This window comes from Magnolia sinica, chromosome 1 (genome assembly GCF_029962835.1).
Source record: "Magnolia sinica isolate HGM2019 chromosome 1, MsV1, whole genome shotgun sequence".
Lineage (NCBI taxonomy): Eukaryota > Viridiplantae > Streptophyta > Magnoliopsida > Magnoliales > Magnoliaceae > Magnolia > Magnolia sinica.
The window spans coordinates 117,552,660-117,579,523 of NC_080573.1; the positions used below are offsets into that span (position 1 = coordinate 117,552,660).

Below are 26,864 nucleotides of genomic sequence, written 5' to 3' on the forward strand. Positions count from 1 at the left end.
ACCAGTCATAAACATTGAATTGCCATTGACCTGAAAAGTATGCAATATTAAACAATTTGTGACTAGAACTAGAGTATCATCAAACAATTTAGCTCCTGAAAAGCAAAGAGAATAAACTCCTGAAGTTACAGCCAATGACGAGTAAAATATAGACGGGATCTTCTAGTGATACCATGATGGTTAGAGGAAGCTCTACTGAAAAAGGACCATCAGAAGGGATTAAATGAGATCCAAGTCAAAAGTGCATAAAATTTAAAAAATAAATAAATAAAATAAAATAATCAGAAAAACTCAAAACCTAATTCACATTATCTAGCATCGGATTCAAAGGGTTCTCAAGAAAAATTAATTGAGAAAGATAATTCATTTGATGGCAAGAGGTATTGTCTATAGTAATTGCATGAGAGAATTTGAACCATTAATAGATTTCAAATAACACTCTCCATATGAAGCTAAAGGGCTTCATCCAAACTCCTTCGACAAAAAGCCTCACACACTTCATGCAATCCAAGAGCAACGGAGTAATGCTCACAGCATTGAATTTGAGTCCACAAATGTATTCACTGCAAAATCAGATTTGGGTCATTTCTACATCCTTTTTGAGCCAGACAAGATATCACAAATTCACACCATTCAAATTCCATTGTTTGTTTCTATAAACACGATTCTGTACTTGTGGACATGGTGCAATCCCATCAGCAGAGCCCATTGAGAAGGGATTTCCTGTTCAAAATAGGAACCTCCCTTAGAAGAGGTGTAAACAGGCCGGGCAAGGCTGGCCATAAGTTAAATAACCATGCTGTCCAACTCAGAGCCCTCTTGCTAACAATCTAGACCTTAGTTAAGCCCATCCGCTTGACGATCGAGTGTCTTAGACCATTCGGGCCGGTCCAGGGGATCATGTTAGGCTTTCAGCATACTGAAACCAAGGCTCGACCCAATTAATTACGGGCTTAGAAACCCATGTCCAGGATCATCTCATGGGCCTTGATCAGCCTGGCCCACTTTCTCCCCCATTAACAGAAATAGGCTTCTGGTTTGGGGGTAGCACATGACTATTAGGAAATTGTCTGCAACTTAAATGTGGAATGCATCGAATGTAACACATACACATGAACAAAATTACAGATGGAGATTTGTATAAATCTAGTCCAACTTTTTCTGTATGCTGATGCAACAACAGCCTCGAACACACTTATGAAACTAAATATGGTACATAAGAAAGTACTAAAAAAGGGTTAACTACAACAAATTTCAATAATCAACAAACAAATTAATACTAGCATATGATATTCAAACTTCCGCCCCCTACTTTTGATAGAATAGCCCAAAAGCTTCATGAACTGCAGGGAGCTGAACTAATCAAACCCCATTTGATTTTGGCTCGTGACAAAAAAAAACCTTCTCATCTTCTTTGGAAATTCAACACCTTAATGGAAAAGGCGAAGATGAATGCAAAGAGCACTGTGAATCCCATGACCCCGGCGGCAATCACTCCCAGGAAGTCATGCTTGAATCCGAAGTACTCCCTCACGCACTCTGACACTATCATGCCATTGTCCATGCGTTTGGATATGTCACCAAACTGGGAAGCGACCAATCCGTACAAGGTCCAAGCAACCGGGCATGCCCAGTAGTACCATCTCCACCATATGGGAATTCTCTGTGATCAAGAGGAAAGAGTTAGTCCAGATTTTATTTATTTATGATGCGTTGATATGAATGGAGTGGATTGGATAAAAACTTACAGGCCGGGGAATGATGAAGCCTGCAAACAGGTTCCACAGGGCATAGAATGCAGATGAAACGATTGCAGCAATGTCATGGTTGGGAGTGAGGCCGACGGCCATCATTCCGTAGAAGGTGAAGTAGAGCAATGTGAAGAACATGAAGAAGAGATACCAGAAGAACTTGGCAGCCGTCCATTCGAATTGGATCATGGCGTAGACAATGATCCCATATACAAGAGTCTGAACCAACATGTATGGAATCTCGACCACCACCTGAGAAATGCATTAAAATTCAGTGAGGCTAAGGTCAAACATGGTAGAACAGAGTTTTGAGAGACTGGGATGGATGTGCTTACCTGCGCAAAGGCATATGGTAGAGCAGAATACATCCCGGCAGCCCTCTCTCTATAGAAAATAGTACGTTCGACAGCCACAACTGGCTGCACTGATGAGGCATTTTGCACTCCGATGAAGAGAACTGCAGCATACATGGAACCCATGGCATTGAACAGGTCCAGTTGAGAATTAAGTCCTGCAAATTTTGAACATTACAGCAATGCAACTGAATCAGCTCTAAATCCAGACGCAGAATTGATATTTAAGTGTTTACTTTGAGACATTGAATCAATGATGGTTGAAGCTAATAGCTTACGTTTTGGACCCAAGATCCCAGAATATCGTTCCAAACATCAAGGCGATGACAGTCGTGAAGAGAAGCCGGACAGCGGTGTACGGCGGATTCCACAAGTACGACATTTGCTGTTTCCATAGGCAGGCAATGCATTGTGTGATGAAGGGCTGTGAATACTGAGATGGGAAGTAGTGATCATTGGAACCAGGGGGAGGTGAGCTCATTTCTGCAAATACAGCTTTGTTTCTCCTGCAACGATCAGCGTAGATCAGGTAAGAACTAGTACATTGTCGATTCAGATGCTGCTTATGGAAGCATTTTAAAGAAAAACTGACCTGAAAAGATCTGAATTCTTGTATATTTCAGAAAAATTCACCCCCCAAATCCCCTCCTGTGCTATGCTAGACACCTCCAACATCCACGTCGCTGGATTGTAACCGTCCTTTATCTTATGGACTCCATTGATTCCCTTCATAAAAAAAAACTCGATTGGATCAGTACCCATATCCATAAAATAATAATAATAATAATAATATTTGAAAAAAATTTAAAAAAAAAATTTTTTTTAAAAAAAAAAAAAAAAAAAACAGAGAAAAAGAAAAAAGAAAGAAAATAACTGATTGCATTTACTCTACGTTCATCGTTCATCGGGCATCACCTCAAAGTAGTTGATAAGATGGCTAGAGTGATTGCCCAGTGGGCCTACGTATATTTCTTCTCCTCCTTTCTTCATAAGGAACAGCTGCAAATTGGGGATAAAAGAAATCAAGATATGCCAGATGAATTGATGGATTGAACTAACAAAGCAAATTGCAAGTTGTTTTGTTTTAACTTTCTTTTACCTCATCGAAAGCTTCGAATATGTCGATACTGGGCTGGTGGATTGTGCACACCACAGTTCTGCCAGTGTCCACGGTGTTCCTCACGGTTCTCATCACAATAGCTGCTGCCCTGGCATCAAGTCCAGACGTTGAATTGTCCATGAATATTATAGATGGGTTGGCGACAAGCTCAAATGGCAATAGTCAGCCTCTTTCGCTGCTCGGTCGACAGCCCATCCACGCCGGGTATCCTGACCAGCAATTCCCTCAACGATGTTAGCTCTACAAGCTCCATGACCTCCTCGATGAACATCTGCACTCATCGGATTTTATCAGTCAGCCGACGCCCAACCATATATCAAGGAACCCATAAAACAGAATGAGAAATCTGCCACCGACTTTCTTGTTGCGGAATCTACTTCAGTGGGTAACCGAAGACACGCAGAGTAGATGAGAGATTCGTAGACTGTAACATGAGGAGAGTGGATGTCGTTCTGTTCACAGTATCCCGATATCCGAGCTAATGTTTCTTGCTTCTTGGGGTGGCCAGATATGGTGATGTTTCCTTCCATGTATCTGGCTGTCTTCCTTCCAGCCAACACGTCCGTCAGAGTAGTCTTACCAGCACCACTGACACCCGTCAGTGCTGTAAGCTCTGCTGACCTGAAAGCTCCACTTACTCCCTTCAAAAGCTCCAATCGATCTTCTGGAAAACCTTGAGGTTTCATTTCCTACAGATTTTACATTCTCTCTCAGTTTCACTATAGATTGTCTGAGATGAAGGAAGATTCTGACTTCCTCACATGAATCTATCATTTATTTGAAAATTTGGGGTTTACCTGTGGCATGTCCACGGAGTATCTAACATTATCAAAGGTGATGGAAAGGGGAGCAAAAGGAAGAACCATGCCCTTCTTATTGCTCTTACTAGCACAATCGGTGGCTTCAGTCATTCTAATTTCATTGCCTGTCATTGCAATTTTTCCAACTGATTTAGATGGGCTCCACAAGGGGGGATAAATAAAAAACAATGGTTAATCGACTGATCTTATTACCAATACATGCGGAAGAGCTTGTTCTCCTGGTTGACAGCTCCACCTCTTCGACTTCTCCGGTTCTGTTTGCGTGCTTCTCCTTCAAGGCATCTTCAGATAGAACTGCTTGACCGCCCTTATATGCTGCAGCCATTTAATCTGATGATTAGAACTACAAAACTCCAAACTGCAAAAGCATTGAGAATTAATGCTTGTAAGAGATGAAGATACCCACGGTCGAGATAAGTGAGAGCAGCTGTGAAAAGGCCATTGAATAGGAGAATGTAACCAAACAATGCGCCGGCACCAATCCATACCATTTTGATTCAGGAAAGATTCCACGAGACTCTAAGATTTGGACCCCTAACATTTCTGTCAAACCAGAAACAACGTCCATCGCAAATCCAGAATTAAAGCTGAGATAATTCTCCAAAACAAAGTAATGCTTTTTTCTCCAGTTTGACAACGAGATTCTTACATGCTTCCGACTATGCCCAAGAAATTCATTCGTCGCAATTGCATTCTGCGCATACATCAAAGGCGAGGACCAGTAACCCCAGATCCACCATTTCTTCACATCCTCTGCAGCAAAATAACAGAAAGAGTTGAGTCCAAAGTTCATCAACAAAGGCTGAGATTTTTGTAATTTTGAATTTGAAATTGTAGTCTATACTTCGTGATACAATGAATCCTCCGAGTGTCAAGATTGCAAGAAGTGCAAATGACCCAAATGTGTTTGCAACGATCATGTTCCGACCTAGTGCAGCAATTAACCGAAACAATCCAGACGCCATCTGGCTAATCAATAGGAGTAGCAGATACTGTTTAAACATCCTGCAAACAGGAACAATCTACCGTTACTATTGCTGACTAAACCATGAATGCAACCATGGCCTTGAAATAAGCTCGCAGAGGATCTCAAATTTCATTCTATCTCACCTCCCGGCATTTGGGTCGAAGCCGATGACATAATAAGTGAGGGCAATCCAAATAGCGACCTCTGCAAACGAAATGGGAATCTTGAGGATCCATGTAGGCAGAAAGTATGCCCACGAAGGATAGAAGCGGAGGTCTCTTTGCTTGTAGATCATAGGAAGCTTTGCGATTGTCATGGCGAGCTCTGAGAACCCATTAAACATGAGGGTTACGAGTGCGAAAAAGAGAGCACCCATAAATATAGATCCATCGGTTAATGAATTTTGGTGCATCTTGGTACGGAAGAAGACCGTCATAGCGATGAATGCGATGACTAACAACCGGAATCAGAACAGAAACAGAATAAGGTATAGGACTTTAAGGGAATAGAATTCGAGAACGGTACTAGGAATGTAACACCATTACTCACTTGCATCATTTTGAAGAAGTAGATGAATGAGTTCCTCTTCATAAGCAACAATTCCCTTGTGACACATGCTTTCACCAATTCCTTCTTGCTGATACCATATTCAGACGTCGTCAAAGCAGCAGGATGACTCTTGCTCTTGTCAAACGGGGTGCTGAATTCTTCCCCTATTTTGCGACTGACATGGAATGATTGGAATGCATCGGCGAATTCCTTGACATGGAATGCTTGGAATGGACCGCCAGCAAACGGTAGCCCCATCAGTTGGCTAAGCTACACTTTCCTGTAGTGCCTATCAATTCGGTTCTTCAGCTTCAATAGGAACTTCTCATTGTCCTCCTCAGCCACTCTAACCAATCTCTCCAACATGGTCTTCTTGTCTTGAAACCTGAGATGCTGAATGTTGACTTTCTTGTGCTCCTCACCAGCGACTCCACTCAGTATCCCTTTCCTAATTCGATCGTACTACAGAAGCTTCTTGAGAGCGGCCCACTTCAGAGCTGTTGGGGGCCTTGCACAAAACCTTAGGATCTAGCCTCCCAAATTAGACCATAATTATGGGATAATAAAGCAATGAAATAAATCAAAGCATAAACCATACCACACAAGATTTTTTTACGTGGAAAACCCTCAAAGAGGTAAAAACCATGGGACCTCGTCCAGATCAACAATCCACTAAGAAGTAGAACGTTACAACCTTCTTCACTCACGCAAGAGTGGATAAATAGTAAGAGAATAAAAGACAATGGAGAGATCCATTGATCACGAGGATGTAGAAGCATTGAGATATTGAGTGCACAGTAGATCACCTCTACGAGCATAACTTCCCTTCTACAAGCTTCCTCTCTATGTTTCTCTCTCTCTCTCTCTCTCACCTTTGATAGCCCTAAATCCTTTAGCAAACCCTTGCAAAGCTTTAGGAAACCCTCTTGCATTACCTAGAAAGGCCCTAGGCACCCATATTTATAGTTGTAAGACCCGTATCCTAGCCCGTACCATTCCATAGGCTTCCGCGGTCCACTCGGTCGAATTCCGGCAACCTATAACTTGTATCGACATTTGCGCGTGATCATGAGTCGTGTCCCGTATATCAGAGTCGGCTTAACTCGAAACTTGTACTCTTACAACCGTACCGTCGCCATGGTTCCGACCCCGCGTCTCACGTGCTGAGGCAATGCCTGGGCCAAGAGATGGAAGCCCCGTATCCTAGACCGTACCGTTCCACAGGCTTCCGCGGTCTTCCCGGTCGAATTTCGGTAACCTTCGACCCTTAATCGGTATTTGCGCATGACCTGGATTCTCATGCCGTCAACCTGAGTCGACTCAACCCAGGACTTATACCTTAGCGACCGCATCGTCGCCGCGATTCCGATGCCGCGACTCGCGCGCTGATGTGATACCCTGGTCGGGAGTTGTGGGCCAGCGTTCGGTGCGAGGAAACGCCGCGCGTGCGAATCCCGAGAGAATCTCTACAAGGTGTCACATCAATCAATCAATCCCATCATGTCAAGTACACATCAACTTTCACCCTTTCCCAAGCAAGCCCCAAAAGTCAAAAAGTTTCTTACAACCCATAACTCCTCTTACAACTTTTGCCAAAAAAGTCAAAAAGTTCTTACACTCCCATCCCTCTCTCCCATTCATCACTCCATCACCCATCACTCCTTCTCTCTCTCTCCCTTACAAGTCTCTCTCTCATTTCAACTCTCCCTTAAGCAAAAAAAATCCATACGTATGAGTCCTCCCATGGTGAGAAAATTGCATTTGTGAGGCCCACCTTTCCTACCCCTTCATCTCTCATCTCAACCATCCATTTCTCATCTTCCTCCATCAAAGAGAAGCACAAGGAGCTAAGGAAGCCAAGGGAGCAAGAAGATCAAGTGGTGGGTGTTTTAATAGGGTAGATTTTGATGTTTTTAAGATGGGCCAAGTGAGGCCAACCGATCAATGGTTTGGATCTCACTTTGGACCCTAAGATGTGGCCGATGGCCCACTTGGATCATCATGATCATTCCATGATGGGGCCATTCTCCATGGACCCATCATGATGTTTATTTCCTTACATGCTTAGGGTCATCTAGACCGTTTATTTTAAGTGGAGAAGGGATCTCAACCGTTGGATTTCGATTTCATGGACCCACTTGTAATGGGACCCACTTGATGTATAATTTAGTGCGAGGGCCTATAGTGCCGGGGTCCCTCCATCACACGGTCTCACTCTCTATCTCTCTCCCTTTTATTTATTTTATTTTATTTTATTTTGTTGAGTTGATAATGAAGTTGTGTGGCCCACTTGAATGGACCCCACCATGAAGTAAGTATTTTACCTAAATTATTTATAAGTGGGGACCCACCTTATATGTGTAGTACCCACACAATCCATCAGTGGTGGCCCACCTGAGCAGGCCCACCTTGTATGGCAGACCGTCCAGCGTCCCTAGACGCTGGACGTTTTAATGGGAAGACACATACTAGCTTGGTTCAAGCTTGGGTGGTCCACTCATGTAGGCCCCACCTTGATGTATGTATTAAATCCACACCATCCATTCCTTTCCCAAGTCCCTTTTAGGCGTTGACCCGAAAAATGGGATCAATCAGACCTTCGGGCGGGCCATACCATAGTAAATGGTGGTATTCACCATTGAAATCTTCCTTGATTGTTTGTATGCTGAAATATGCCCAATATTGGGCTTGTTTTGCCTGTCGTGAGGCATGGGGAGCTATTTGACGGAGTGGATCTGTAAGATGTGGACCCCACCTCTAAAATCCTTAGAAATACAAAAATAATTAAAAAAAATGTAACACAGCAGCGTTGCTGCTGTGTCAGGGACAGTAGCAGGCGCTGCCTGCGCCCAGCGTCCTGGCGGACGGCATTTGGGCAGCCACCCACGGCTGTAGCTGTGGGCCCCACCTTGATGTTTATACACCATCTAATCCGTTCATAGGGTGGGCCAGTACCTGACGTGGGCCCACCCCAAAAATCAGCCTGATCCAAGACTCAGGTGGCCCACACCATAGGAAACAGTGGGATTGGACTTCTACCTTTGAAATCCTTTTGGGGTCCACAGAAGTTTTGGATCAGGGTGAAAATTGTTTTCACCCTTCATCTAGGCCCACTTGGCCTTATCAACGGGTTGGATGGCATAGAAACATTGTGGTGGGCCCCACATGGAGCCCACATGATGTATGTGTTTCACCGTCCGCCTGGACGGTGGACGTGGAGCCCACTGTGATATGTGGAGCCCACTGTGATGTGTGTGCGTGCGTGTGTGGGTGGGTGCATGCGTGTGTGTGTGCATGCGTGTGTGTGTGTGTGCGTGCGTGTGTGGTGTGTGCGTGTGTGCATATTTATATATATATATATATATAATATTATATTATATATAATATCATATGTATTATGTATATATATATATATATATATATATATATATTATATTATATCATATTTAATATAGTATTGGTGGGAGGCCCACCTCAGCTTGCTTGTGGCCTGTGATTGAGGCCCACCTTGATATAGATGTAAGGCCCATGGGTCGAGGCCCATAGATGTATTAGGGGCCCATGGGTCATGGCCCATTAAAAATGTTTTGGGGCCTATGGGTTTAGGCCCATTTGATGTACATATGGGGCCCAATTGGCGAGACCCATTTGATACACATAAGGCCCATGAGATTAAGACCATTTGATGCATTCTAAGGCCCACGGGTCATGGCCCATTGCAATGCACATAAGGCCCATTGGTGCGGCCCATTGACGTGGCCCACTTGATGAACATGAGGCCCTTATGATATGGCCCATTTGATGTATTGAAGGCCCAATGAGATATACCTAAGGTTCATTGCAATGTGCAGTCCCAACATGATTTATGTGATGATGTTTACGTCAGGGTTATGCCTTGGGAGCAATGGTGGTTTGACGTCCACATTGCAAGTATAGTGTGGTTAAATGTCCGCATTATGACTTTCCCTAGGGCCCATTATTAGGCTCGTAAGTCTAATGTGTAGACCGTCTAGGCCCATCCTTGTTATGATCATCATCCATCCTATATAACATGTTTAGTTCCATGATTCATGATCATATACATCATACGTATGTTTGATATGAGAAATGACTGATCATAGCATATGCCTTCGGCCAGATTGTTTAGGGGCTCCCGTACAGGGGGTGTTGCCCTACATGAGCGCACGATATGCGCAGGATTGCCGCATGACTGGATAGTGTGATTCAGGCATTCGCATTGTGTGATATGGTTACTGTACGCCCTAACGATATCAGGGCCGTAGCCTCCACAGACGTATCGTGGTTGGCAGGATTGGATACCGGAAATACTGTTTTACATGGGGTGCGATAGATATCCCTGGGTGAAAGTCCCTAAACCCTTATGGTACCAAGAGGTTGCTCCAACATTTAGACCGAGTGGGTGCATGAGCGCTGAGTGCCGATTACCAGACGGTTGCGCTTTCCACTGTGTCGTGGTCGGTTGGAAGGGGGTGCGGCTTTACCCGCCCGAGAGTAGGGGGCAATGCTAGGCTGAGTCTGACCAGCTCGAGGAATGGGTCCGCTATTGACGAGCCGAGCCCGATATTGGCAGGCGGATAGTGAGGTCTTTTCCACTCACCTTATTGCGCGCGATGGGGCGGCAATCTGGCTTGGAGTGTACTAGACCCCGGTGATATTCTAGGTTTTAAGCTGTATTGATATGTGGACTTAGATGAGGATTTGCATGCTTGAGTTGCATTTCGCATTACATGGCCTTGGTATGGCCGACATCATCCTTTGCACCGCATGGCCTTGGTACGGCTAATGGTATTCTTGGCATTCATCAGCATGTTCCGCATTACTCTGATACTGCATAACTGCATTACCACCTTGAGCATACACTTTCACCACCCTCTAAGCTTTCCATAAGCTTATGCACGACCGTTGCATGCAGGTGACGTAAGATCGCAGCAGCGCTGAGGCTTGGGCGCGTAGCTTATCTCTTTTTTGGAGCTTTTGGTCATCATCCTTGTATTTCCCTTTATGCTCATTGTACTTGTAAAGTTTTTTATTATAGTGGAAATGTAATGGAGTTTTTGGTTGTTGTTTGTGGGTTATGCCTTTGGTTATGCTTATTACGAATTAAACTGATGTTGAAAATCCTCCTTGTAGCATCCCAGAATCGGAACCTGGCGAATGGGCACTGGGAGCCGAGAATGGGGTTCTACGGAGGCTGTCGGCGCCAGATTCGGCGATCGGGAATTTTGTGAGCCCGGTTTCCGAGTTTGGGGCGTGACAAGAGATGTGGGCCCGTGTTCAGTTTGAGAAAAATGCCACGCGTTGCGAATTCCAAGAGAATCTCTACAACATTTTACATCAATCAATCAATGTACTAGTACACATTCATCCCACACCCATTCCTCTCTCACCCAAAGTCAAAGCAACCTATGCTTAGCCCATTCTTTTCTTACCAAAGTCAAGAGAACCCATCCATTTTCATCCCATCACCACTCCTCCCTCTCTCATTTTCTCACTCTCCCAAGCAACTTCCAAGGGAGGAAACGTCTAAGCTCTCCATGAGAAGAGCCATGTGTGGCCCACTCCCTACCTCCTTAGCTCCCATCTCCACCCTTGGATCATCATCTCTACCATTGAAGAAGCACTTTTAGAGCATCGGAAGGCTAAGGAGGAAGAAAAAGGATAGATGGGTGAATCTTCATTGTTTGTGGGTGATTTTATGACTTGAGGGCCCACTTGTAGTGGGACCCATCTTGATGTATGCATTGTAGTGAGGGGCCCATAGTGGCGGGGTCCCTCCATCTACACCGTCTCTCTCTCTCTCTCTCTCTCTCTCTCTCTCTCTCTCTCTCTCTCTCTCTCTCTCTCTCTCTCTCTCTCTCTCTCTCTTTTCTTATTTGTATGGTGATAAGGATGGTGGGGTATGTGACCTACGTGATCCAACTAGCCTGGGTGAAGGGGATAGCATAAATATTAGTTTGATCCAATCCTCTGTGGGCCATCATGCTGGACCCACCTTGAAGGCACGCCCCACCCAGGGCCGTCCGTCCCTAGACATCCAGCGTCCCTGGACGCAGATAACACAAATATCAACTCCATCTCGAGCTGGTGGGCCCCACACGTGGGACCCACTTTCCTGGAAGCAGATTGGCTGGCATACCTCAACCAGCTGTATAGCTGCTGTATTGCTTCAGCATGCCTGAGGGCTGCTGTGATGTATGTGTTTTATACACATCATCTGTAAGACCCACCGAATGTGGGGTACGCCTCATCGTCTATCCGTTTTGAAGGGGATGTGGGACCCACCTTAGTGACATGCTGAGTGCAGCATGTGGACCTCCATGATGGATGTTTTCCATCCATCCATCTTGCTGGGACGGACAGGAGCTTTAAGTAGCCACCATGACATATGTATTTCTTCCATGCTGCATAACAGCAGCACATGTGGCCCATTGAATGTGGGGCCCACCTTGAAGACATGTGCATCCAGCACGTGGACCCCACCTTGATTCTATATCACGTCTAGCCCATCCAGCAGGCCTAGAGTTGATACATGTATGTATATTTTATATATATATATATATATATATATATATATATATATATATATAATATTTTAATATTCTTGTATATCATGGTGGCCTCACGTGGGACTCACCTTTACTGTATGGCCTTCATCCATCCGTGGATCCCATTCACGTGGCCCACCATCCCATGAGGTTTGATCCAAACCGTCCATCATCGGGACGGTGGGCCAGCGACCCAGCCATTTTGCTGATGGTTGACGTCAACAAACTCTGTGGGGCCTACCGTGATGAAGTATTTTATCTTCTCTAGCCGTCCAGATCAGGTGGGACCCACCCTTGATGCATTTGTTACCCAACTGTCCATCTGATGTGGGTCCCACGCAGCAGTAGCTGCTGCCCCTTGGATGTCAGCAGGTTTGGTGGGTCCCATCTAGAGCGTGCACACCACTGTGATGTATGTGTTTCATGCAGGCCGTTCCTTTGCAGGACCCACCTTGATGTATCTATTCTATATTCACTCTGTCCATATGCCAGACGGGTGAGGCCTACCTTGAGATGTGTGTATATCCATACCATTCTACCATTTGAAGAGCTCATGGCTCGTGTGGGACCACCCTACACATGTGTTAGGGGTGGGGCCCACCTTGATGTTTGTAAAAACCATCCATCCGTGTGGGTTCCACCTTGATATATCTATCATGTACGTGGACCCCACGTGATGTATGTACCTCCACCATCCAGTCCTTGGACGGTGGGACTTGCCTTGATGCATATGTGGGCTGGAGTACCCTCACATCGGCTATGTACTTGCTGCATGTGCAAGGCCACCTGTGATGTATATTTGGGGCCCACTCGGATATACCCACCTTAATGCAATTGCGGCCCATACGATGAGGCTTATAGATGATGTATAGGTGGCATAGATCTACTGCCCATTGTGATGACTATGAGGCCCGTGCTATGTGGCCCACTTGATGTATATAAGGCCCTTGTGTAAGGCCCATTGTGATGTTTATGCGGCCCGTGTTCGAGGCCCATGTGATATATTTGAGGCCCATGTAATGGGGCCCACCCGTTATGTATTTGAGGCCCATGTATAGGGCCCACATGTTGTGTATTTGAGGCCCAGGGGTTATGGCCTAATTGTGAAGTATTGAGGCCCATGGGTTGTGGCCCATCGTGGTCTATTTATAGCCCATATGACGTGGCCTATTGTGATGTATTTGTGACCCATTATATTGTATATTGAGGCCCATTGGTGTGGCCCACCTGTCATGTGTATTAGGCCCATTTGAGCAGCCCATTGTGATGTGTATCAGGCCCATTTGGTGAGGCCCACATTGATGTATATATATGGCACACGTAAGGAGGCCCACCGTGATGTGTTCGTAACCTTTAGCGAGGCCCGACATGATGTATATGAGAGGCCCATATGATGTATTTGAGGCCCAGGTGTAGGGCCCACTTGTTGTGTATTTGAGGCCCATGTGATGTATTTGAGGCCCAGGTACAGGGCCCACCTATTGTGTATTTGAGGCTCGTGTGATGAGGCCCGTGTGATGTATTTGAGGCCCAGGTGTAGGGCCCACCTATTGTGTATTCAAGGCCCGATGTGATGTGTGATTTTGCCATGATGTATGTAATGATGTTTATATGGGCCATTCCTTGGGAGCAATGTTGGTTAAATGTCCACATTGATAGGTGATGATGGTTGAATGTCCACATTGTGACCTTCCCTTGGGCCTTGTTAGGCCCATTCTCATTGATGCCGATTGTCGAGGCTGATTATCATGATCGATTACCGATTCCGATTATTTGTCGATTTCGATTGTTGTGGTCGATTGTCGATTCTAATTATCGAGGCCGAGTGTCAAGGCCTAATGTGATGTATATGAGCCCGTATTTAAGGCCCGTTATGATGTGTATTCAGCCCATGTTTAAAGCCCATTGTGATGGATATTAGGCCCATGTGAGAGGTCCATCATGATGTGTATTAAGCTCTTAAATGAGGTACATGTTGTTATATATTAGGCTCTTGTGCGAGGTCATGGGTCCACTATGTGTTAGGCTCTATGTGGGTCATTCCTTGGGGGCAATGTTGGTTAAATGTCCACATTTTCGAGGTCGATTATTGATGCCGGTTATTGATACCGATTATGAGTATGTGACAGCATAGCATCATGATACATGCTCATACGTATCATCTGTATGTTTGTTATGAGATGTGATTGACCATTGCATATGTCATTGGGTAGGTTGCTATGAGACTCCCTGATAGGTGGAGATTAACTCACATGAGCGCACGGTATGTGTAGGATTGATACATGACTGAATTGTATGACTCATACATCTTGCATTGTATGTTGTAAGTACTGTACGTCTTAGCAACATCAGGGTCGTGGCCTCCATAAGTATATCGTGGATGGCTAAATGTGTAAGACTCGTATTCTCGCCCGTACTGTTCTGTAAATTTTCGCGGTCCTCCCAGTCAAATTTCAACGACCCGCAGGTAGCATTTGCGCACGCTCTTGGGTCATACCCTGTAAATCCGAGCCGACTCAAGCCGAGACCTATATCATTGCAACCGCACCATCGTCGCGGTTCCAACGATGCGTCTCGTGCGTCAATGCGACGTTCAGATTATGAGATCCGGCCCGTGCATTATCGCGGCCATTAATTGCTTGATCGCCGGACCCACCTATCCCTGTTGTTGTACTTTCCTACAAACATAATTACTATGATGTCACCCTAGGGGTGACATCACCCTACCCTACCACCTTACCTTTCCTTTTCCCCATAAGTCAAACTCATTAATTCCCATCACCTCACCATCCCTCTCTCCCATCACTCCCTTACATCATTTCTCTCTTTCACATCTCTCTCATTTCTCCCAAGCTCCATGGGAGCAACTCACGTCCATGGCTTCCATGGGAGAGAGCAGTGTGGCCCACCTTCCTATCACCCAATCCCAACCTCTAAAATTGATCTCAACCGTTGAATCTTGTTCCCTTGAAGCTCTACAACGCGTTGGTGGAAGAATGAAGAAGGAGATCCTAAGGTAGGTAATTTTCTATCATTGTCTTTATGATTTGAGGGCCCACATATGGTGGGACCTATCTTGATGTATGTGGTTGTAAGCTAAAGGGGCCCATAGTGGCGGGGTCCCTCTTACTTCCTCCGATCTCTCCATTTTTCTCTATTTTTTTCCCTCTCTTTCTCTCTTTTGATATGTGTGGCCTACCCTGATGCAACCCCGTCATGATGTATGTATTAGATCCATGCCATCCATACGTGGGGCCACCTCGATGTGCGTGGCTGGTGGACCACATGTACATGGTCCCACATCGATGTCAATACTGTATTCATATCGTCCAGCAGCTGAGGCTGCTGGACTGCATGAAGGAAGATACAAATATCAGCTTGGTCCTAAGCCTTTGGGCCACCTGTGTGGATCCCACCTTGATGCATCTGTCGTACGTGTGGATCCCACGTGATGTATATATTTTATATCCACACTGTCCAATTTTCTGCACAGTGGAAACCTACCGTGATTTATGGGCCTTACCTACACCATCAGTATAGTGGGACCCACTATGTTGAATGTATTTCATCCACACCATCCATCCAGGCGGTGGGTCCCAGCAGCTGTAACTGCTGATTGATGTCAGCAGACCTATGGGCCACTGTGACGTATATGTATCTACACCGTCCATTTCTGGACGGTGCTGTGTGGGGGCCACCGTGATGTGTTGTATTCGCACCGTGCATCCAGGTGGTGAGTCCCACGCAGCATGCAGCAACTGCTGCTCCACGTCAGCAGTTTCGTGACACCCACCATGAGGTATGTTTAAATCCAGGCCGTCCATCAGTAACATCTACGGCTGGAAGTTAACTTTTGTAATATAAATAATATAATATAATATAATATATATAGATGTATATGTTTTATATCTCCACCGTCCATCTATGGACAGGTGGAAGTCCTCCTGTGGAGTGCTGTCCACGTGGACACCACAGGATGTATGTATCTTAAATGCACTCTGTCCATCTCTGAGAGGACGGTGGAAATTTCCACCGTAAATATATTTGTGTTATCCCTGCTGTCCACGTGTGGACCCAGCAGTGATGTATTTGTCTTCAATCCACGGCGTCTGTCCGTGAGATGCATGTGGGACCCACTTTCATGATGTATGGGTTTTGTCCACCGTCCATCTGGATTAGAACCTGCAGATGTATTTAATCCACACCGTCAAGTGGTCTAGACGGTGGGGGCCACTGAAATGTATGTGTTTCTTTAGCTGTCCATCCATGTTGCAGCACATGGACGTGGGTCCCACCTGCTGCAATTGTTTCACCCATGTGGGTCCCACCTGCTGTATCTGCACCGTCCAGCAGATCTGGACGGTGGGCCCTACCAAATGTATATGTGTTTTATACACTCTGACCACATGTCATGGAAGTGGACCCCACACGTGTGGGGGTGGGACCCACCTGATGAATGCATTTTATATCCACGGCCTCCACCCATCAAAGACGTCCAGAGCCTGGACGGTTTGATGATATATATATATATATTATTATATTATAATACATGATAATATTATATATATATATATATGTGTGTGTGTGTGTGTGTGTGTGTGTGTGTGTGGCAGGCCCCATGTGGGACCCACCTGCTGGGTGGATTGGATGGTCTACCACCACACCAACTATATGGCTGGTGTACAGACGTTAGCAGATTATGTGGCCTCACCTTGATGTAAGTGTCTTATACCCCCACCGTTCGTCTATTTTGCCAGCGATGGGACCCACCTTGATTGTGTGTATTTCATCCCAGTCGTCCATCTTTTAGGATGGTGGGCTGGCAACTTCAGCGGTTGCATCACATTAGCAAGCTTTGTGGGACCCACGCAACTGGTAGCTGCAGTACACGTCAGCAAGTTCTGTGGGTCTGGATCATGAGGAGTGTGTTATATCTCACTGCCCATCCATGTGGGGCCACTGTGATATATGAGTTTCATCCTACTGTTCATCTGTGGCCCACCATGATATGTGTTATATCCTAACTGTCCATCTGGACAGTGCAGTCACGTAGCTGCTGGTTGACGCCAGTCTACTCTCTGGGACACCATGATGTATGTGCTATTTTGCCATGTCGTCCATCTGACGGGCTATGTGGGGCACACCGTGATGCATTTGTGATCCACACCGTTCATCTATCAAGAGGACCATACTGCATAAGCAGTAGGAGATTGAATGTCCACCATTGAAATCCTTTTTGGGTCACAGAAATTCTAGATCAATATGATATTGTTTTTCTTCTTGATTCAGGACTTTGTGATTGTATGAATAAATTGAATGGAAAATAAACGCTATGGTGGGCCCTACCTTAATGTATTTATGGCCCATCCATAGGGCCCACCTGGATATATTTTAGGCCCAGTTATGAGGCCGTAGTGATGTATATGCGGCACAGATTTGATGCCCATTATGATGTATTCGTGGCCTATGGGCAAGGCCATTGTGATATGTATTAGGCCCTTGATGTGTGGTCCACTTGATGTATTTGAGGCACCAGGTTCGTGGCCCATTTGATGTATATGAGACCCATGTGTAGGGCTCGCATGCTATGTATTTGAGGCCTATGTGCAGGGCCCACCTATCGTGAATGTGAGACCCATTAATGCGGTCCACTTGATGTATATTGAGGCCCATGGGTTGTAGCCCATTATGATGTATTTGAGGACCATGGGTTGTGGCCCATGGTGATATATATTAGACCCGTGTATTCGGCCCATTATGATGTACATTAAACCCTTGTATGAGGCCGTGGGCCCACTGTACATTTGACCTTATGTGGGTCACTCCTTGGGAGCAATGTTGGTTAAAAGGCCACATTTATGGGCAATGATGGTTTAATGTCCACGTTTTGACCTTCCCTTAGGACTTGTTCGACCCATTCTCATCGAGGCCGTTTATCATGACCGATTGCCGATTAGCAATTGAGGCCATTTATCTTGACCGATTGCCGATTAGCAATCCAGGCCGTTTATCTTAACCGATTGCCGATTAGCGATCGAGGCTGTTTATCATGATTGATTGCCGATTAGCGATCGAGGCCGTTTATCTTGACCGATTGCTGATTAGCAATCCAGGCCGTTTATCTTAACCGATTGCCGATTAGCGATCGAGGCCGTTTATCATAACTAATTGTCGATTAGCGATCGAGGCCGTTTATCTTGACCGATTGCTGATTAGCGATCGAGGCCGTTTATCATGACTGATTGCCGATTAGCAATCCAGGCCGTTTATCATGACCGATTGCTGATTCCGATTGAGGTAACTAATTTGCTGATTCCGATTATTGACCGATTTCAATTGTCGAGGCTGATTATCGAGGCCTATATGGTGTATATGCGACCCGTAGTTGAGGCCCATTGTGATGTATTTGAGGCTCATGGGCAAGGCCCATTGTAGTGTATTCGAGCTCCGTGGGCGTGGCCCATTGTGATACATTCGAGGCCCTTGTATGTAGCTCGATGTGATGTATGTGAGGCCCATGAGCAGGGCTCGCCTGTTGTGTATATATGTCCCTTAAGTAAGGCCCACTGTGTTGTATATCGGGCCTTTGTGTGAGACCGTGGACCCATTATATGTTTGGCTCTATGTGGGCCATTCCTTGGGGGCAATGTTGGTTAAATGTCCACATTGTCGAGGTCGATTGTCAATGCCGGTTGTGGATACCGGTTATGAGTATGTGACAGCATAGCATCATGATACATGCCCATACGCATCATCTGCATGTTTGTTATGAGATGTGGTTGACCATTGCATATGTCGTTGGACCGATTGTTATGAGACTCCTTGATAGGCGAAGGTTATCTCACATGAGTGCACGGTATGCGCAGGATTGATGCATAACTGTATTGTATGACTCATGCATCTTGCATTGTGTGCCCTAGCGATATCAGGGCCGTAGTCTCCACAGGCATATTGTGGATGGCCAGATGGGACACCGAAAATATTTGGTTCTAGCATACGGGGGCCATAGATGTCCCTGGGTGAAAATTCCTAAACCTCTGAGGCCAAGAGACGCCCCAATGTCAAGACCAAGTGGATACATGAGTACCCGAGTGCCGAATACCAGGAGGCCGCGTCTCCCACTGTGTCGTGGTCGATTGGGAGGGGGTGTGGCCTTACCCGCCCGAGGGTAAGGGGCAATATTAGGCTGAGTTTGACCAGCTCGTGAATGGGTCCGCTATCGACGTGCCGGATAGGTATTGGCAGACTATTGGCCAGGCGGATAGTGAGGTTTCTTACGCTCACTTGGACTGTGGGGCTAGGAGAGCGGCAGTGCCATTTGGAGTGTATTAAACCTCGGTGATGATCCCAGAGATGAACTGTACTGATATGTGGATTTAGGGAGCAGGAGTTGCATACTCATTCATGCATTCATTCATTCACTATCCACTTGGGTTGGTGGTACGCAACTATTTGTTACATGTGCCTTCGCAATGGCCAGGATTTTGGTTGGGGCGCGTGACTAACCTGAGATCAGGAGTTTACCACATTGAGTCTGACTATCCAAATTAGGTATGGGACTAGTTTGGATAGAAGTTCCTTGTGATGGATCCCATAGCCTGCGATACTACGTACTATCATCCCGACTTCACACTCCAGCATGGTCATTCCATTCTCACCGCATATTGCATTACATTCGCAGCATACGACATCTTGGGTTACTGTGCTTCTGCATTTATATGGTCTAGATATGGCTGACGTATTTGTGAAGACATAAGGAATTATATACCCCATTGCATTCTCGGCATTTGATATTTGGCTCTTTATGACTCCTCGTTTGCGTAGCTGTTAAATATTGCGTATTCTGATATTGATTGGCTCATGGACTTGCTCGTATTTCTGCTTACTCTGTTATCTTGTGAGTATTTCTGTTTACTCTGATAATTCCTGCTCTTGTGAGTGTTTATGCTTACTCAGATAATTCATGATCTTGCTAGTATCTTTGCTTATTCCGATATTGTACGATTTATGGATTACCAATACTTCCAGTTTGTATGATAATGGCATTGTATTGAATACTTGGCACTTACCTTGTGCACACACTTACACCACCCCCTAAGCTTTCTATAAGCTTATGCACGATAGATGCGTGCAGGTGATATTAGATTGCAGCAGCGTTGAGCTTGGAGCGTGCAGTTATATTCTAGAGCTTTGATTTCGATATATGTATCTTCCCTTTCAGCATTGTACTCAAATGATTATATTAGTGGATATGTGATGATGATGTTGCCTTTGTCAATTGGGTAATCTTGTGGTTATGCTTATTACAAATTAAACGTACATTGTATCTAAAAAAAATCCTCCTTGTAGGATCCCAGGATCGGAATCTGGCGTATGGACGCTAGGACCCGAGAATGGGGTACTACGGAGGCTGTCGGCACCGGATTCGGTGATCGGGATTCTTGCGAATCCGATTTCTGGGTTTGGGGCGTGATAAAATGGGACAGCAAAAATGTTTGATTTTAGCATATGGGTGTCATAGATGTCTCTAGGTGAAAATTCTTAAACCTTCGTGGCCAGGAAACGCCCCAACATCGAGACCGAGTGGATATATATGAGCGCATGAGGGCTGTATACTTGTAAGCCACGTCTCTCACTTTGTCGTGGTCGATTGGGAGGGGGTGTGACCTTACCCGCCTGAGTAAGGGGGCAATGTCTAGGTTGAGTTTGACCAACTTGAGGAATGGGTCCGCTATCAACGAGCCATGCCCGATATTGGCAGGCGGATAGTGAGGTCTCTTCCACTTATCCAATTGTGTGCTCGGATAAGGGCGGCAAGCTGGCGTAAGTGTAATAGACCCCGGCGTGATCCTAGAGAGGAACCGTACTGATATGTGGACTTATTGAGCAGGAGTTTCATACTCATTCATTCACTATCCACTCGGGTTGGTAGTGCGCAATTATTTGTTACGTATACCTTTGTAATGGCCAAGATTTCGGTTGGGGCGCTAGACTAACCTGAGATCAAGAGTTTACCACATTGAGTCTGACTATCCAAATTTATGTATGAGACTGGTTTAGATAAAAGTCCCTTGTGGTGGACCCCGTAGCCTACGATTCTACATACCATCATCCTGACTTCATATTGATCATTGCATTTGCATCGCATATTGCATTGCATCCTCAGCACATGGTATTTGACTTACTGTCTCCACATTGCATAGCTGATCTACATTGCTTCCTCAGTATATGATATTGGTTTATTATATTTTTATATTACATAACTTGGGTAAGGCTGATGGTATTTATGGACCTATCAGCATGTTTTCGCATTATTCTGATATTGTATGATATATGGGCTTGTCAGTATTTCTGCTTACTCTAATTACTCTGATATTGCTTACTTAGCACTTACCTTATGCATACACTTTCACCATCCATTAAGCTTTCTATAAGCTTATGCACGATAGATGTGTGTAAGTGGCATTAGGTTACAGCAGCATTGAGCTTGGAGCGTGCAACTGTCTTCTGGAGCTTTGATTTTATTTAATATATGTATTTTCATTTCAGCATTGTATTTGAAGTTTATATTAATGGATATATGATGATGATGTTGCCTTTGTGATTTGGGTAAACTAGTGGTTATGCTTATCTTCAAAGAAATTCATGTTGAAAATCCTCCTTATAGGATCCCAGGATCGAAAACTGGCATATAAACGTTGGAATTCGAGAATGGGGTACTACGGAGGCTGTCGGCACCGGATTCGGCAATCAAAATTCTTATGAGTCCGATCTCCAGGTTTGGGGCGTGACAATAGTTTAGGAAACTCCCTTTTGCACCCCTTACGAAAGGGCCTCAGATTTTCGCAGTTCGCGCAAGATTCAGACTCAAATCTACTTAACCTCGACTGGTCGAGCAATGTTCACTGAGCTCGCTGGACTTTGAGTCGAGTGACCCTCGACTGGTCGAGCATTGTTCACTCGACCGGTCGAGCAGTGCGGTGATTCCACTATTTGTGGCATCCTAACCACACTATATCTCCTCTGACCTGAGGAGGAAAACCCCATCAAATCTCTCCCTTTCAGACTCAGGAGGAATTCACCTTCTTTAAGCTAGCCTGGTTTCTACAAACCTCAAACTTGCCCTTGAGCAAAGCCTTGATCATCATGTCTGACCCATTATCGTCTGTGTGGACCTTCTCAAACTGTAACAGCTTCTTTTCCAAAGTATCCCTGATCCAGTGATACTGAATCTCTATGTGCTTTGACTTGGAGTGCTGACTTGGATTCTTGCTAAGTGTATAGCACTTTGACTATCGCAATAGACCACGTGGTGGTCCTACTTCAGGCTAAGTTTCTATAGGAACCTCTTCATCCAAAGCATCTCTTTTCATGCCTCTGTTACTACAATATACTTGGTCTTTGTTGTCAACAATGCTACGACCTTTTGTAGCTTGCTCTGCCAAGAAATCGTTCTTCCTGCAAACGTGAACATGAACTCCGATGTAGACTTCCTGAAGTCTATGTCGCCTGCCATATCTGCATCTGTATAGCCCTCTAACACAGGTTTTCCATCACCATAGCATAGGCTCAACCTAGATGAGCCTCTTAGATACCGCAATATCCATTTCACCACTGCTCTATGTTCTTTACCAGGATTAGCAAGATACCGGCTGACAATACTAACCACATATGCTATGTCTAGGCGTGTACACACTATAGCATACATCAAACTTCTTACAGCTGACGCGTAGGGTATCTTCTATATCTCTTCCACCTCTGCCTTTGTTTTGGGACACTGCCTGTTGCTCAATCTAAAGTGACCATGTAAGACCCGTGTCCTAATCCGTACCATTCCGTTAACTTCCGCGGTCCTTCCGGTCAAATTCCAGCAACCTTCGCACCGTATTCGGTATTTGCGCACGATCCTAAGCCAGGTCCCGCGCACCGACGTCGGCTTGATCCGAAAGTTGTATCATAGCGACCGCGTCATCGCCGCGGTTCCAACGCCGTGACTTGCGCACCGAACCGATACCCAGGTAAGAAGATGCCGATCAGCGTTTATTCCGAAGAAACACCACGCGTTGCGGATTTTGAGGGAATCTCTACACAATTAGTCCCATCAATTAACCATAAATGCATCTCATACATCAAGTACTTCACCCATTCCCTCTTTTTCCAAAAGTCCACCATCTTTCCACCTCACCATTCCTCTTTTTCTCATTTTCAACCGCAACCATCTCTCTTCTCCACCAATTTCAAACTAAACCATACCCCTCATCACTCCTTTCTTACAACCATCACTCCACCCATCCCTCCATCCATTATTTCTATCTCTCCCTCTCATTCTCTAGCAATTTTTCCAAATCCCATGAGAAATTTCACACATCCAACACACTCTCTCAACTTCAAGTGTGGCCCACCCTCTCATCTCCAATCTTAACCATTCATCTTTCATCAACCTCCATTAAAAGTGAAGGTAAGGAGCTAAGGAGTCCAAGGGAGCAAGGAAAAGGAAGATAAGGTGGGTGATTTTCCATTATTTTAAGTTTTAGGGCCCACTTGTTGGTGGGACCCATTTGGATGTATGTGATTTATTCAAGAGGGCCCATAGTGGCTGGGTTCCTTTATCTCACCGTATATCTCTCTCTATCTCTCTCTTTCTCTCTTCTTTGTAATGGTGTGGATCCCACCAATATGTGTTACATCTACTCCGTCCATCTACATCAGACGGTGTGGCCCACTCTAGTGCAGTTGATGATCCACACCATTCATTGTTTGGATGGACCCAATATATTTATATATATATAACTAGATGTATATATGTTATATTTTAGATAATATATATAATATAATATGTATTATATATATAATATAATATATATATTATATACATATATGTTGGTGGGCCACATCTACGTGGGACCCACCACAGCAATGTGTCTAAGCATGCTGTCCAGCGTCCCTGGACGCTGGACGTCTGCGAACAGTGATGTGTAAACTGGCATGGGCTGTACCAACGAGCTAGCATACGGAGGAAGTGGTGGGCCACTCGTGCAGGCCCCACCTTGATGTATATGTAAAATCCAAGCCGTCCATTTTGTTCCCCATCTCATTTTAGACGTTGAGCCGAAAAAATGAAGTTGATCACCTTCCTTAGCGGGCCATACCACAGGAAACAAGTTTCCTACCTTTGATTTACTCTCTGATGCTTCGGTACATTTGAAACAGCCCAATATTGGACTCTACGGGTTTGTACCGAGCCACAGGGACTGATGGCTGGTGTGGATCTTTCTGAAGCGGGCCCCGCCTGGGAAAAACCGTGGAAAAATGGATATTCAAAAAAAAAAAAAAAGAAAGCAGCAGAGCTGCTGCTGCTGTCAGCGCTACGCAGGCGCTGCCTGCGCTGGTCACGGACGGGCGGACGGGCGGACTGGCTTGGGTCACGGCCCCAGCCGTGGGCCCCACGTGATGTGTTTCGGACATCAAAGCCATGCATTCGGTGGGCCCCCACGTACCACCCATCCATCTCAAAAATCAGCCGTAAACGGAACTCAGGCGGACCATACCATCTAAAATCATGTGAAGACATGCCTAAAACATATAAAATCGTTGGTGGGGCCTACCTGAGTTTTGGATGCAAATGAAACTTCATTTGGACCCTTAAAATTGTGGGACGCACACAATGAATGGGCTGGATTTGTGAACCACATTTCGTGGGCCCCAGTTTCCCAAGGTCCAATGACCTTACCAACAGGTTGGACGTTAAATGAACATTACAGTGGGCTCCCTGCCCACGTAACCTGTTCAACAGGTTAGATGAAAATAAACATTACAGTGGACCCCATTCCCGTGGGCCCTACCCCAGGTCCATGAGACCCTTTGAACGGTTGGGTGACAAATAAATATTACAGTGGGCCCTAACTTGGTCCACGTGATTTTATGAACAGTTGGGTAGAAAATAAACATTATATTGGGCTTTAGGCTGGGTGGAAAATGAGCATTTTGGTGGGCCCCACTTATGTAAGTATTGTAAACCACACCCTCTATTAGTGTGGGCTCCATCATAATGTATGTGTTTCATCCCACTGTCCAACTGTTTTGGAGACAATTTAAGGCCCATCTTCATGCATTAGTGGTCCTTGTTGAGGCCCACCTTGATTTGTATTAGATCCATATTATGAGGCCCATTGAGGCCCACCTTGATATAGAGATGGGGCTCATGTTATGTAGCCCATTTGATGTATTTGGGTCCTTGGGTCAAGGCCCAATCAGATGTATAAAAAGCCCAATACAATATGTGATTCATGGAAGGCCATTCCTTTGGAGCGATGTTGGTTTGACGTCCACATTAATAATGTTGGTTAAATGTCCGCATTATAGCTCTCCCTAAGGCCCACTGATAGGCCCAAACTTGTGGTAAGTAGGCCGTCTAGGCCCATCTCCATTATACCTAGAACCCATCTCTTATTACATGTTTAGTATAGATGCATGATTCATGATCATTCGCACCATATGTATGCCTGATGTGAGGAATGACCGATCATAGCATATACCTTTGGATAGACTGTTTATGGGCTCCCTGATAGGCGGAGTTGCCTCATATAAGTGCATGGTATATACAGGGCTGTTGCATGACTGATAGTATGATTCATGCACTTGCATTTGTGTGATTGTAGTTACTGTATGCCCTAGCGACATCAGGGCCATAGCCTCCACAGATACATCGTAGATGGCAGGATTGGAGACCGAAAATATTTGATTCTAGCATACGGGCACCATAGATGTCCCTGGGTGAAAATTCCTAAACCCGATGGTACCAGGGGATGACTCCAATGTCGAGACCGAGTGGATATATGAGCGCACGAGGGCCGAATACCAGGAGGCCGCGTCTCCCACTGTGTCGTGGTCGGTTGGAAAGGGGTGTGGCCTTACTCGCCCAAGGGTAGGGGGCAATACTAGGCTGAGTTTGACCAGCTCGCGAATGGGTCCGCTATCGATGTGCCGGATAGGTATTGGCAGACTATTGGCCAGGCGGATAGTGAGGTTTCTTACGCTCACTTGGACTGTGCGGCTAGGAGAGCGACAGTGCCATTTGGAGTGTATTGAACCCCGGTGATTATCCAGAATAAGAACTGTACTGATACATGATGAGGATTGGCATGCTTGAGTTGCATCTCGCATCGCATGGCTGTGTTATGGCCGTTAGCATTCATATCTTGCACCGCATAGCCTTGGTACGGCTGATTGCATTCATGTGCTCATCACCATGATTCCGCATCACTCTGACCTTGCATTTTGAGCACGTTTATATTGCGCACACACTTACACCATCCTCTAAGCTTTCCATAAGCTTATGCACGATTGATGCGTGCAGGTGACGCCAGGACGCAGTCGCAGCCATAGTCTCGCTGTAGTTGGAGCGTGCAGCCGAGCTTCTGGAGTTTTGTTTCTTTTATTACATTGTATTTTCCCTTTCTGTTGTATTGTACAAAAAGTTTTTGATCATAGTGGATTTTGTGGTGGTGTTCTTGTGGTTATTGTTTGTGGGTTATGCTTTTGTTATGCTCATTATGAATCAGACTGATGATTTGAAACCCTCCTTGTAGTATCCCAGGATCGGAACTTGGTGAATGGGTATCGGGATCCGAGAACGGGGTTCTACGGAGGCTGTCGGCGCTGGATTCGGCGATCGGGAATTTTGTGAGCCCGGTTTCCGAGTTCGGGGTGTGACAGACCATCCAGTGGAGTACTATCC

General features: G+C 45.4%; 1 pseudogene; it reads right to left on the reverse strand.

Annotated features, from left to right (window-relative positions):
- Positions 1 to 1,378: 1,378 nt before the first annotated feature.
- LOC131255434 (ABC transporter G family member 39-like) lies at positions 1,379 to 5,465 on the reverse strand (annotated as a pseudogene).
- Positions 5,466 to 26,864: the final 21,399 nt, after the last annotated feature.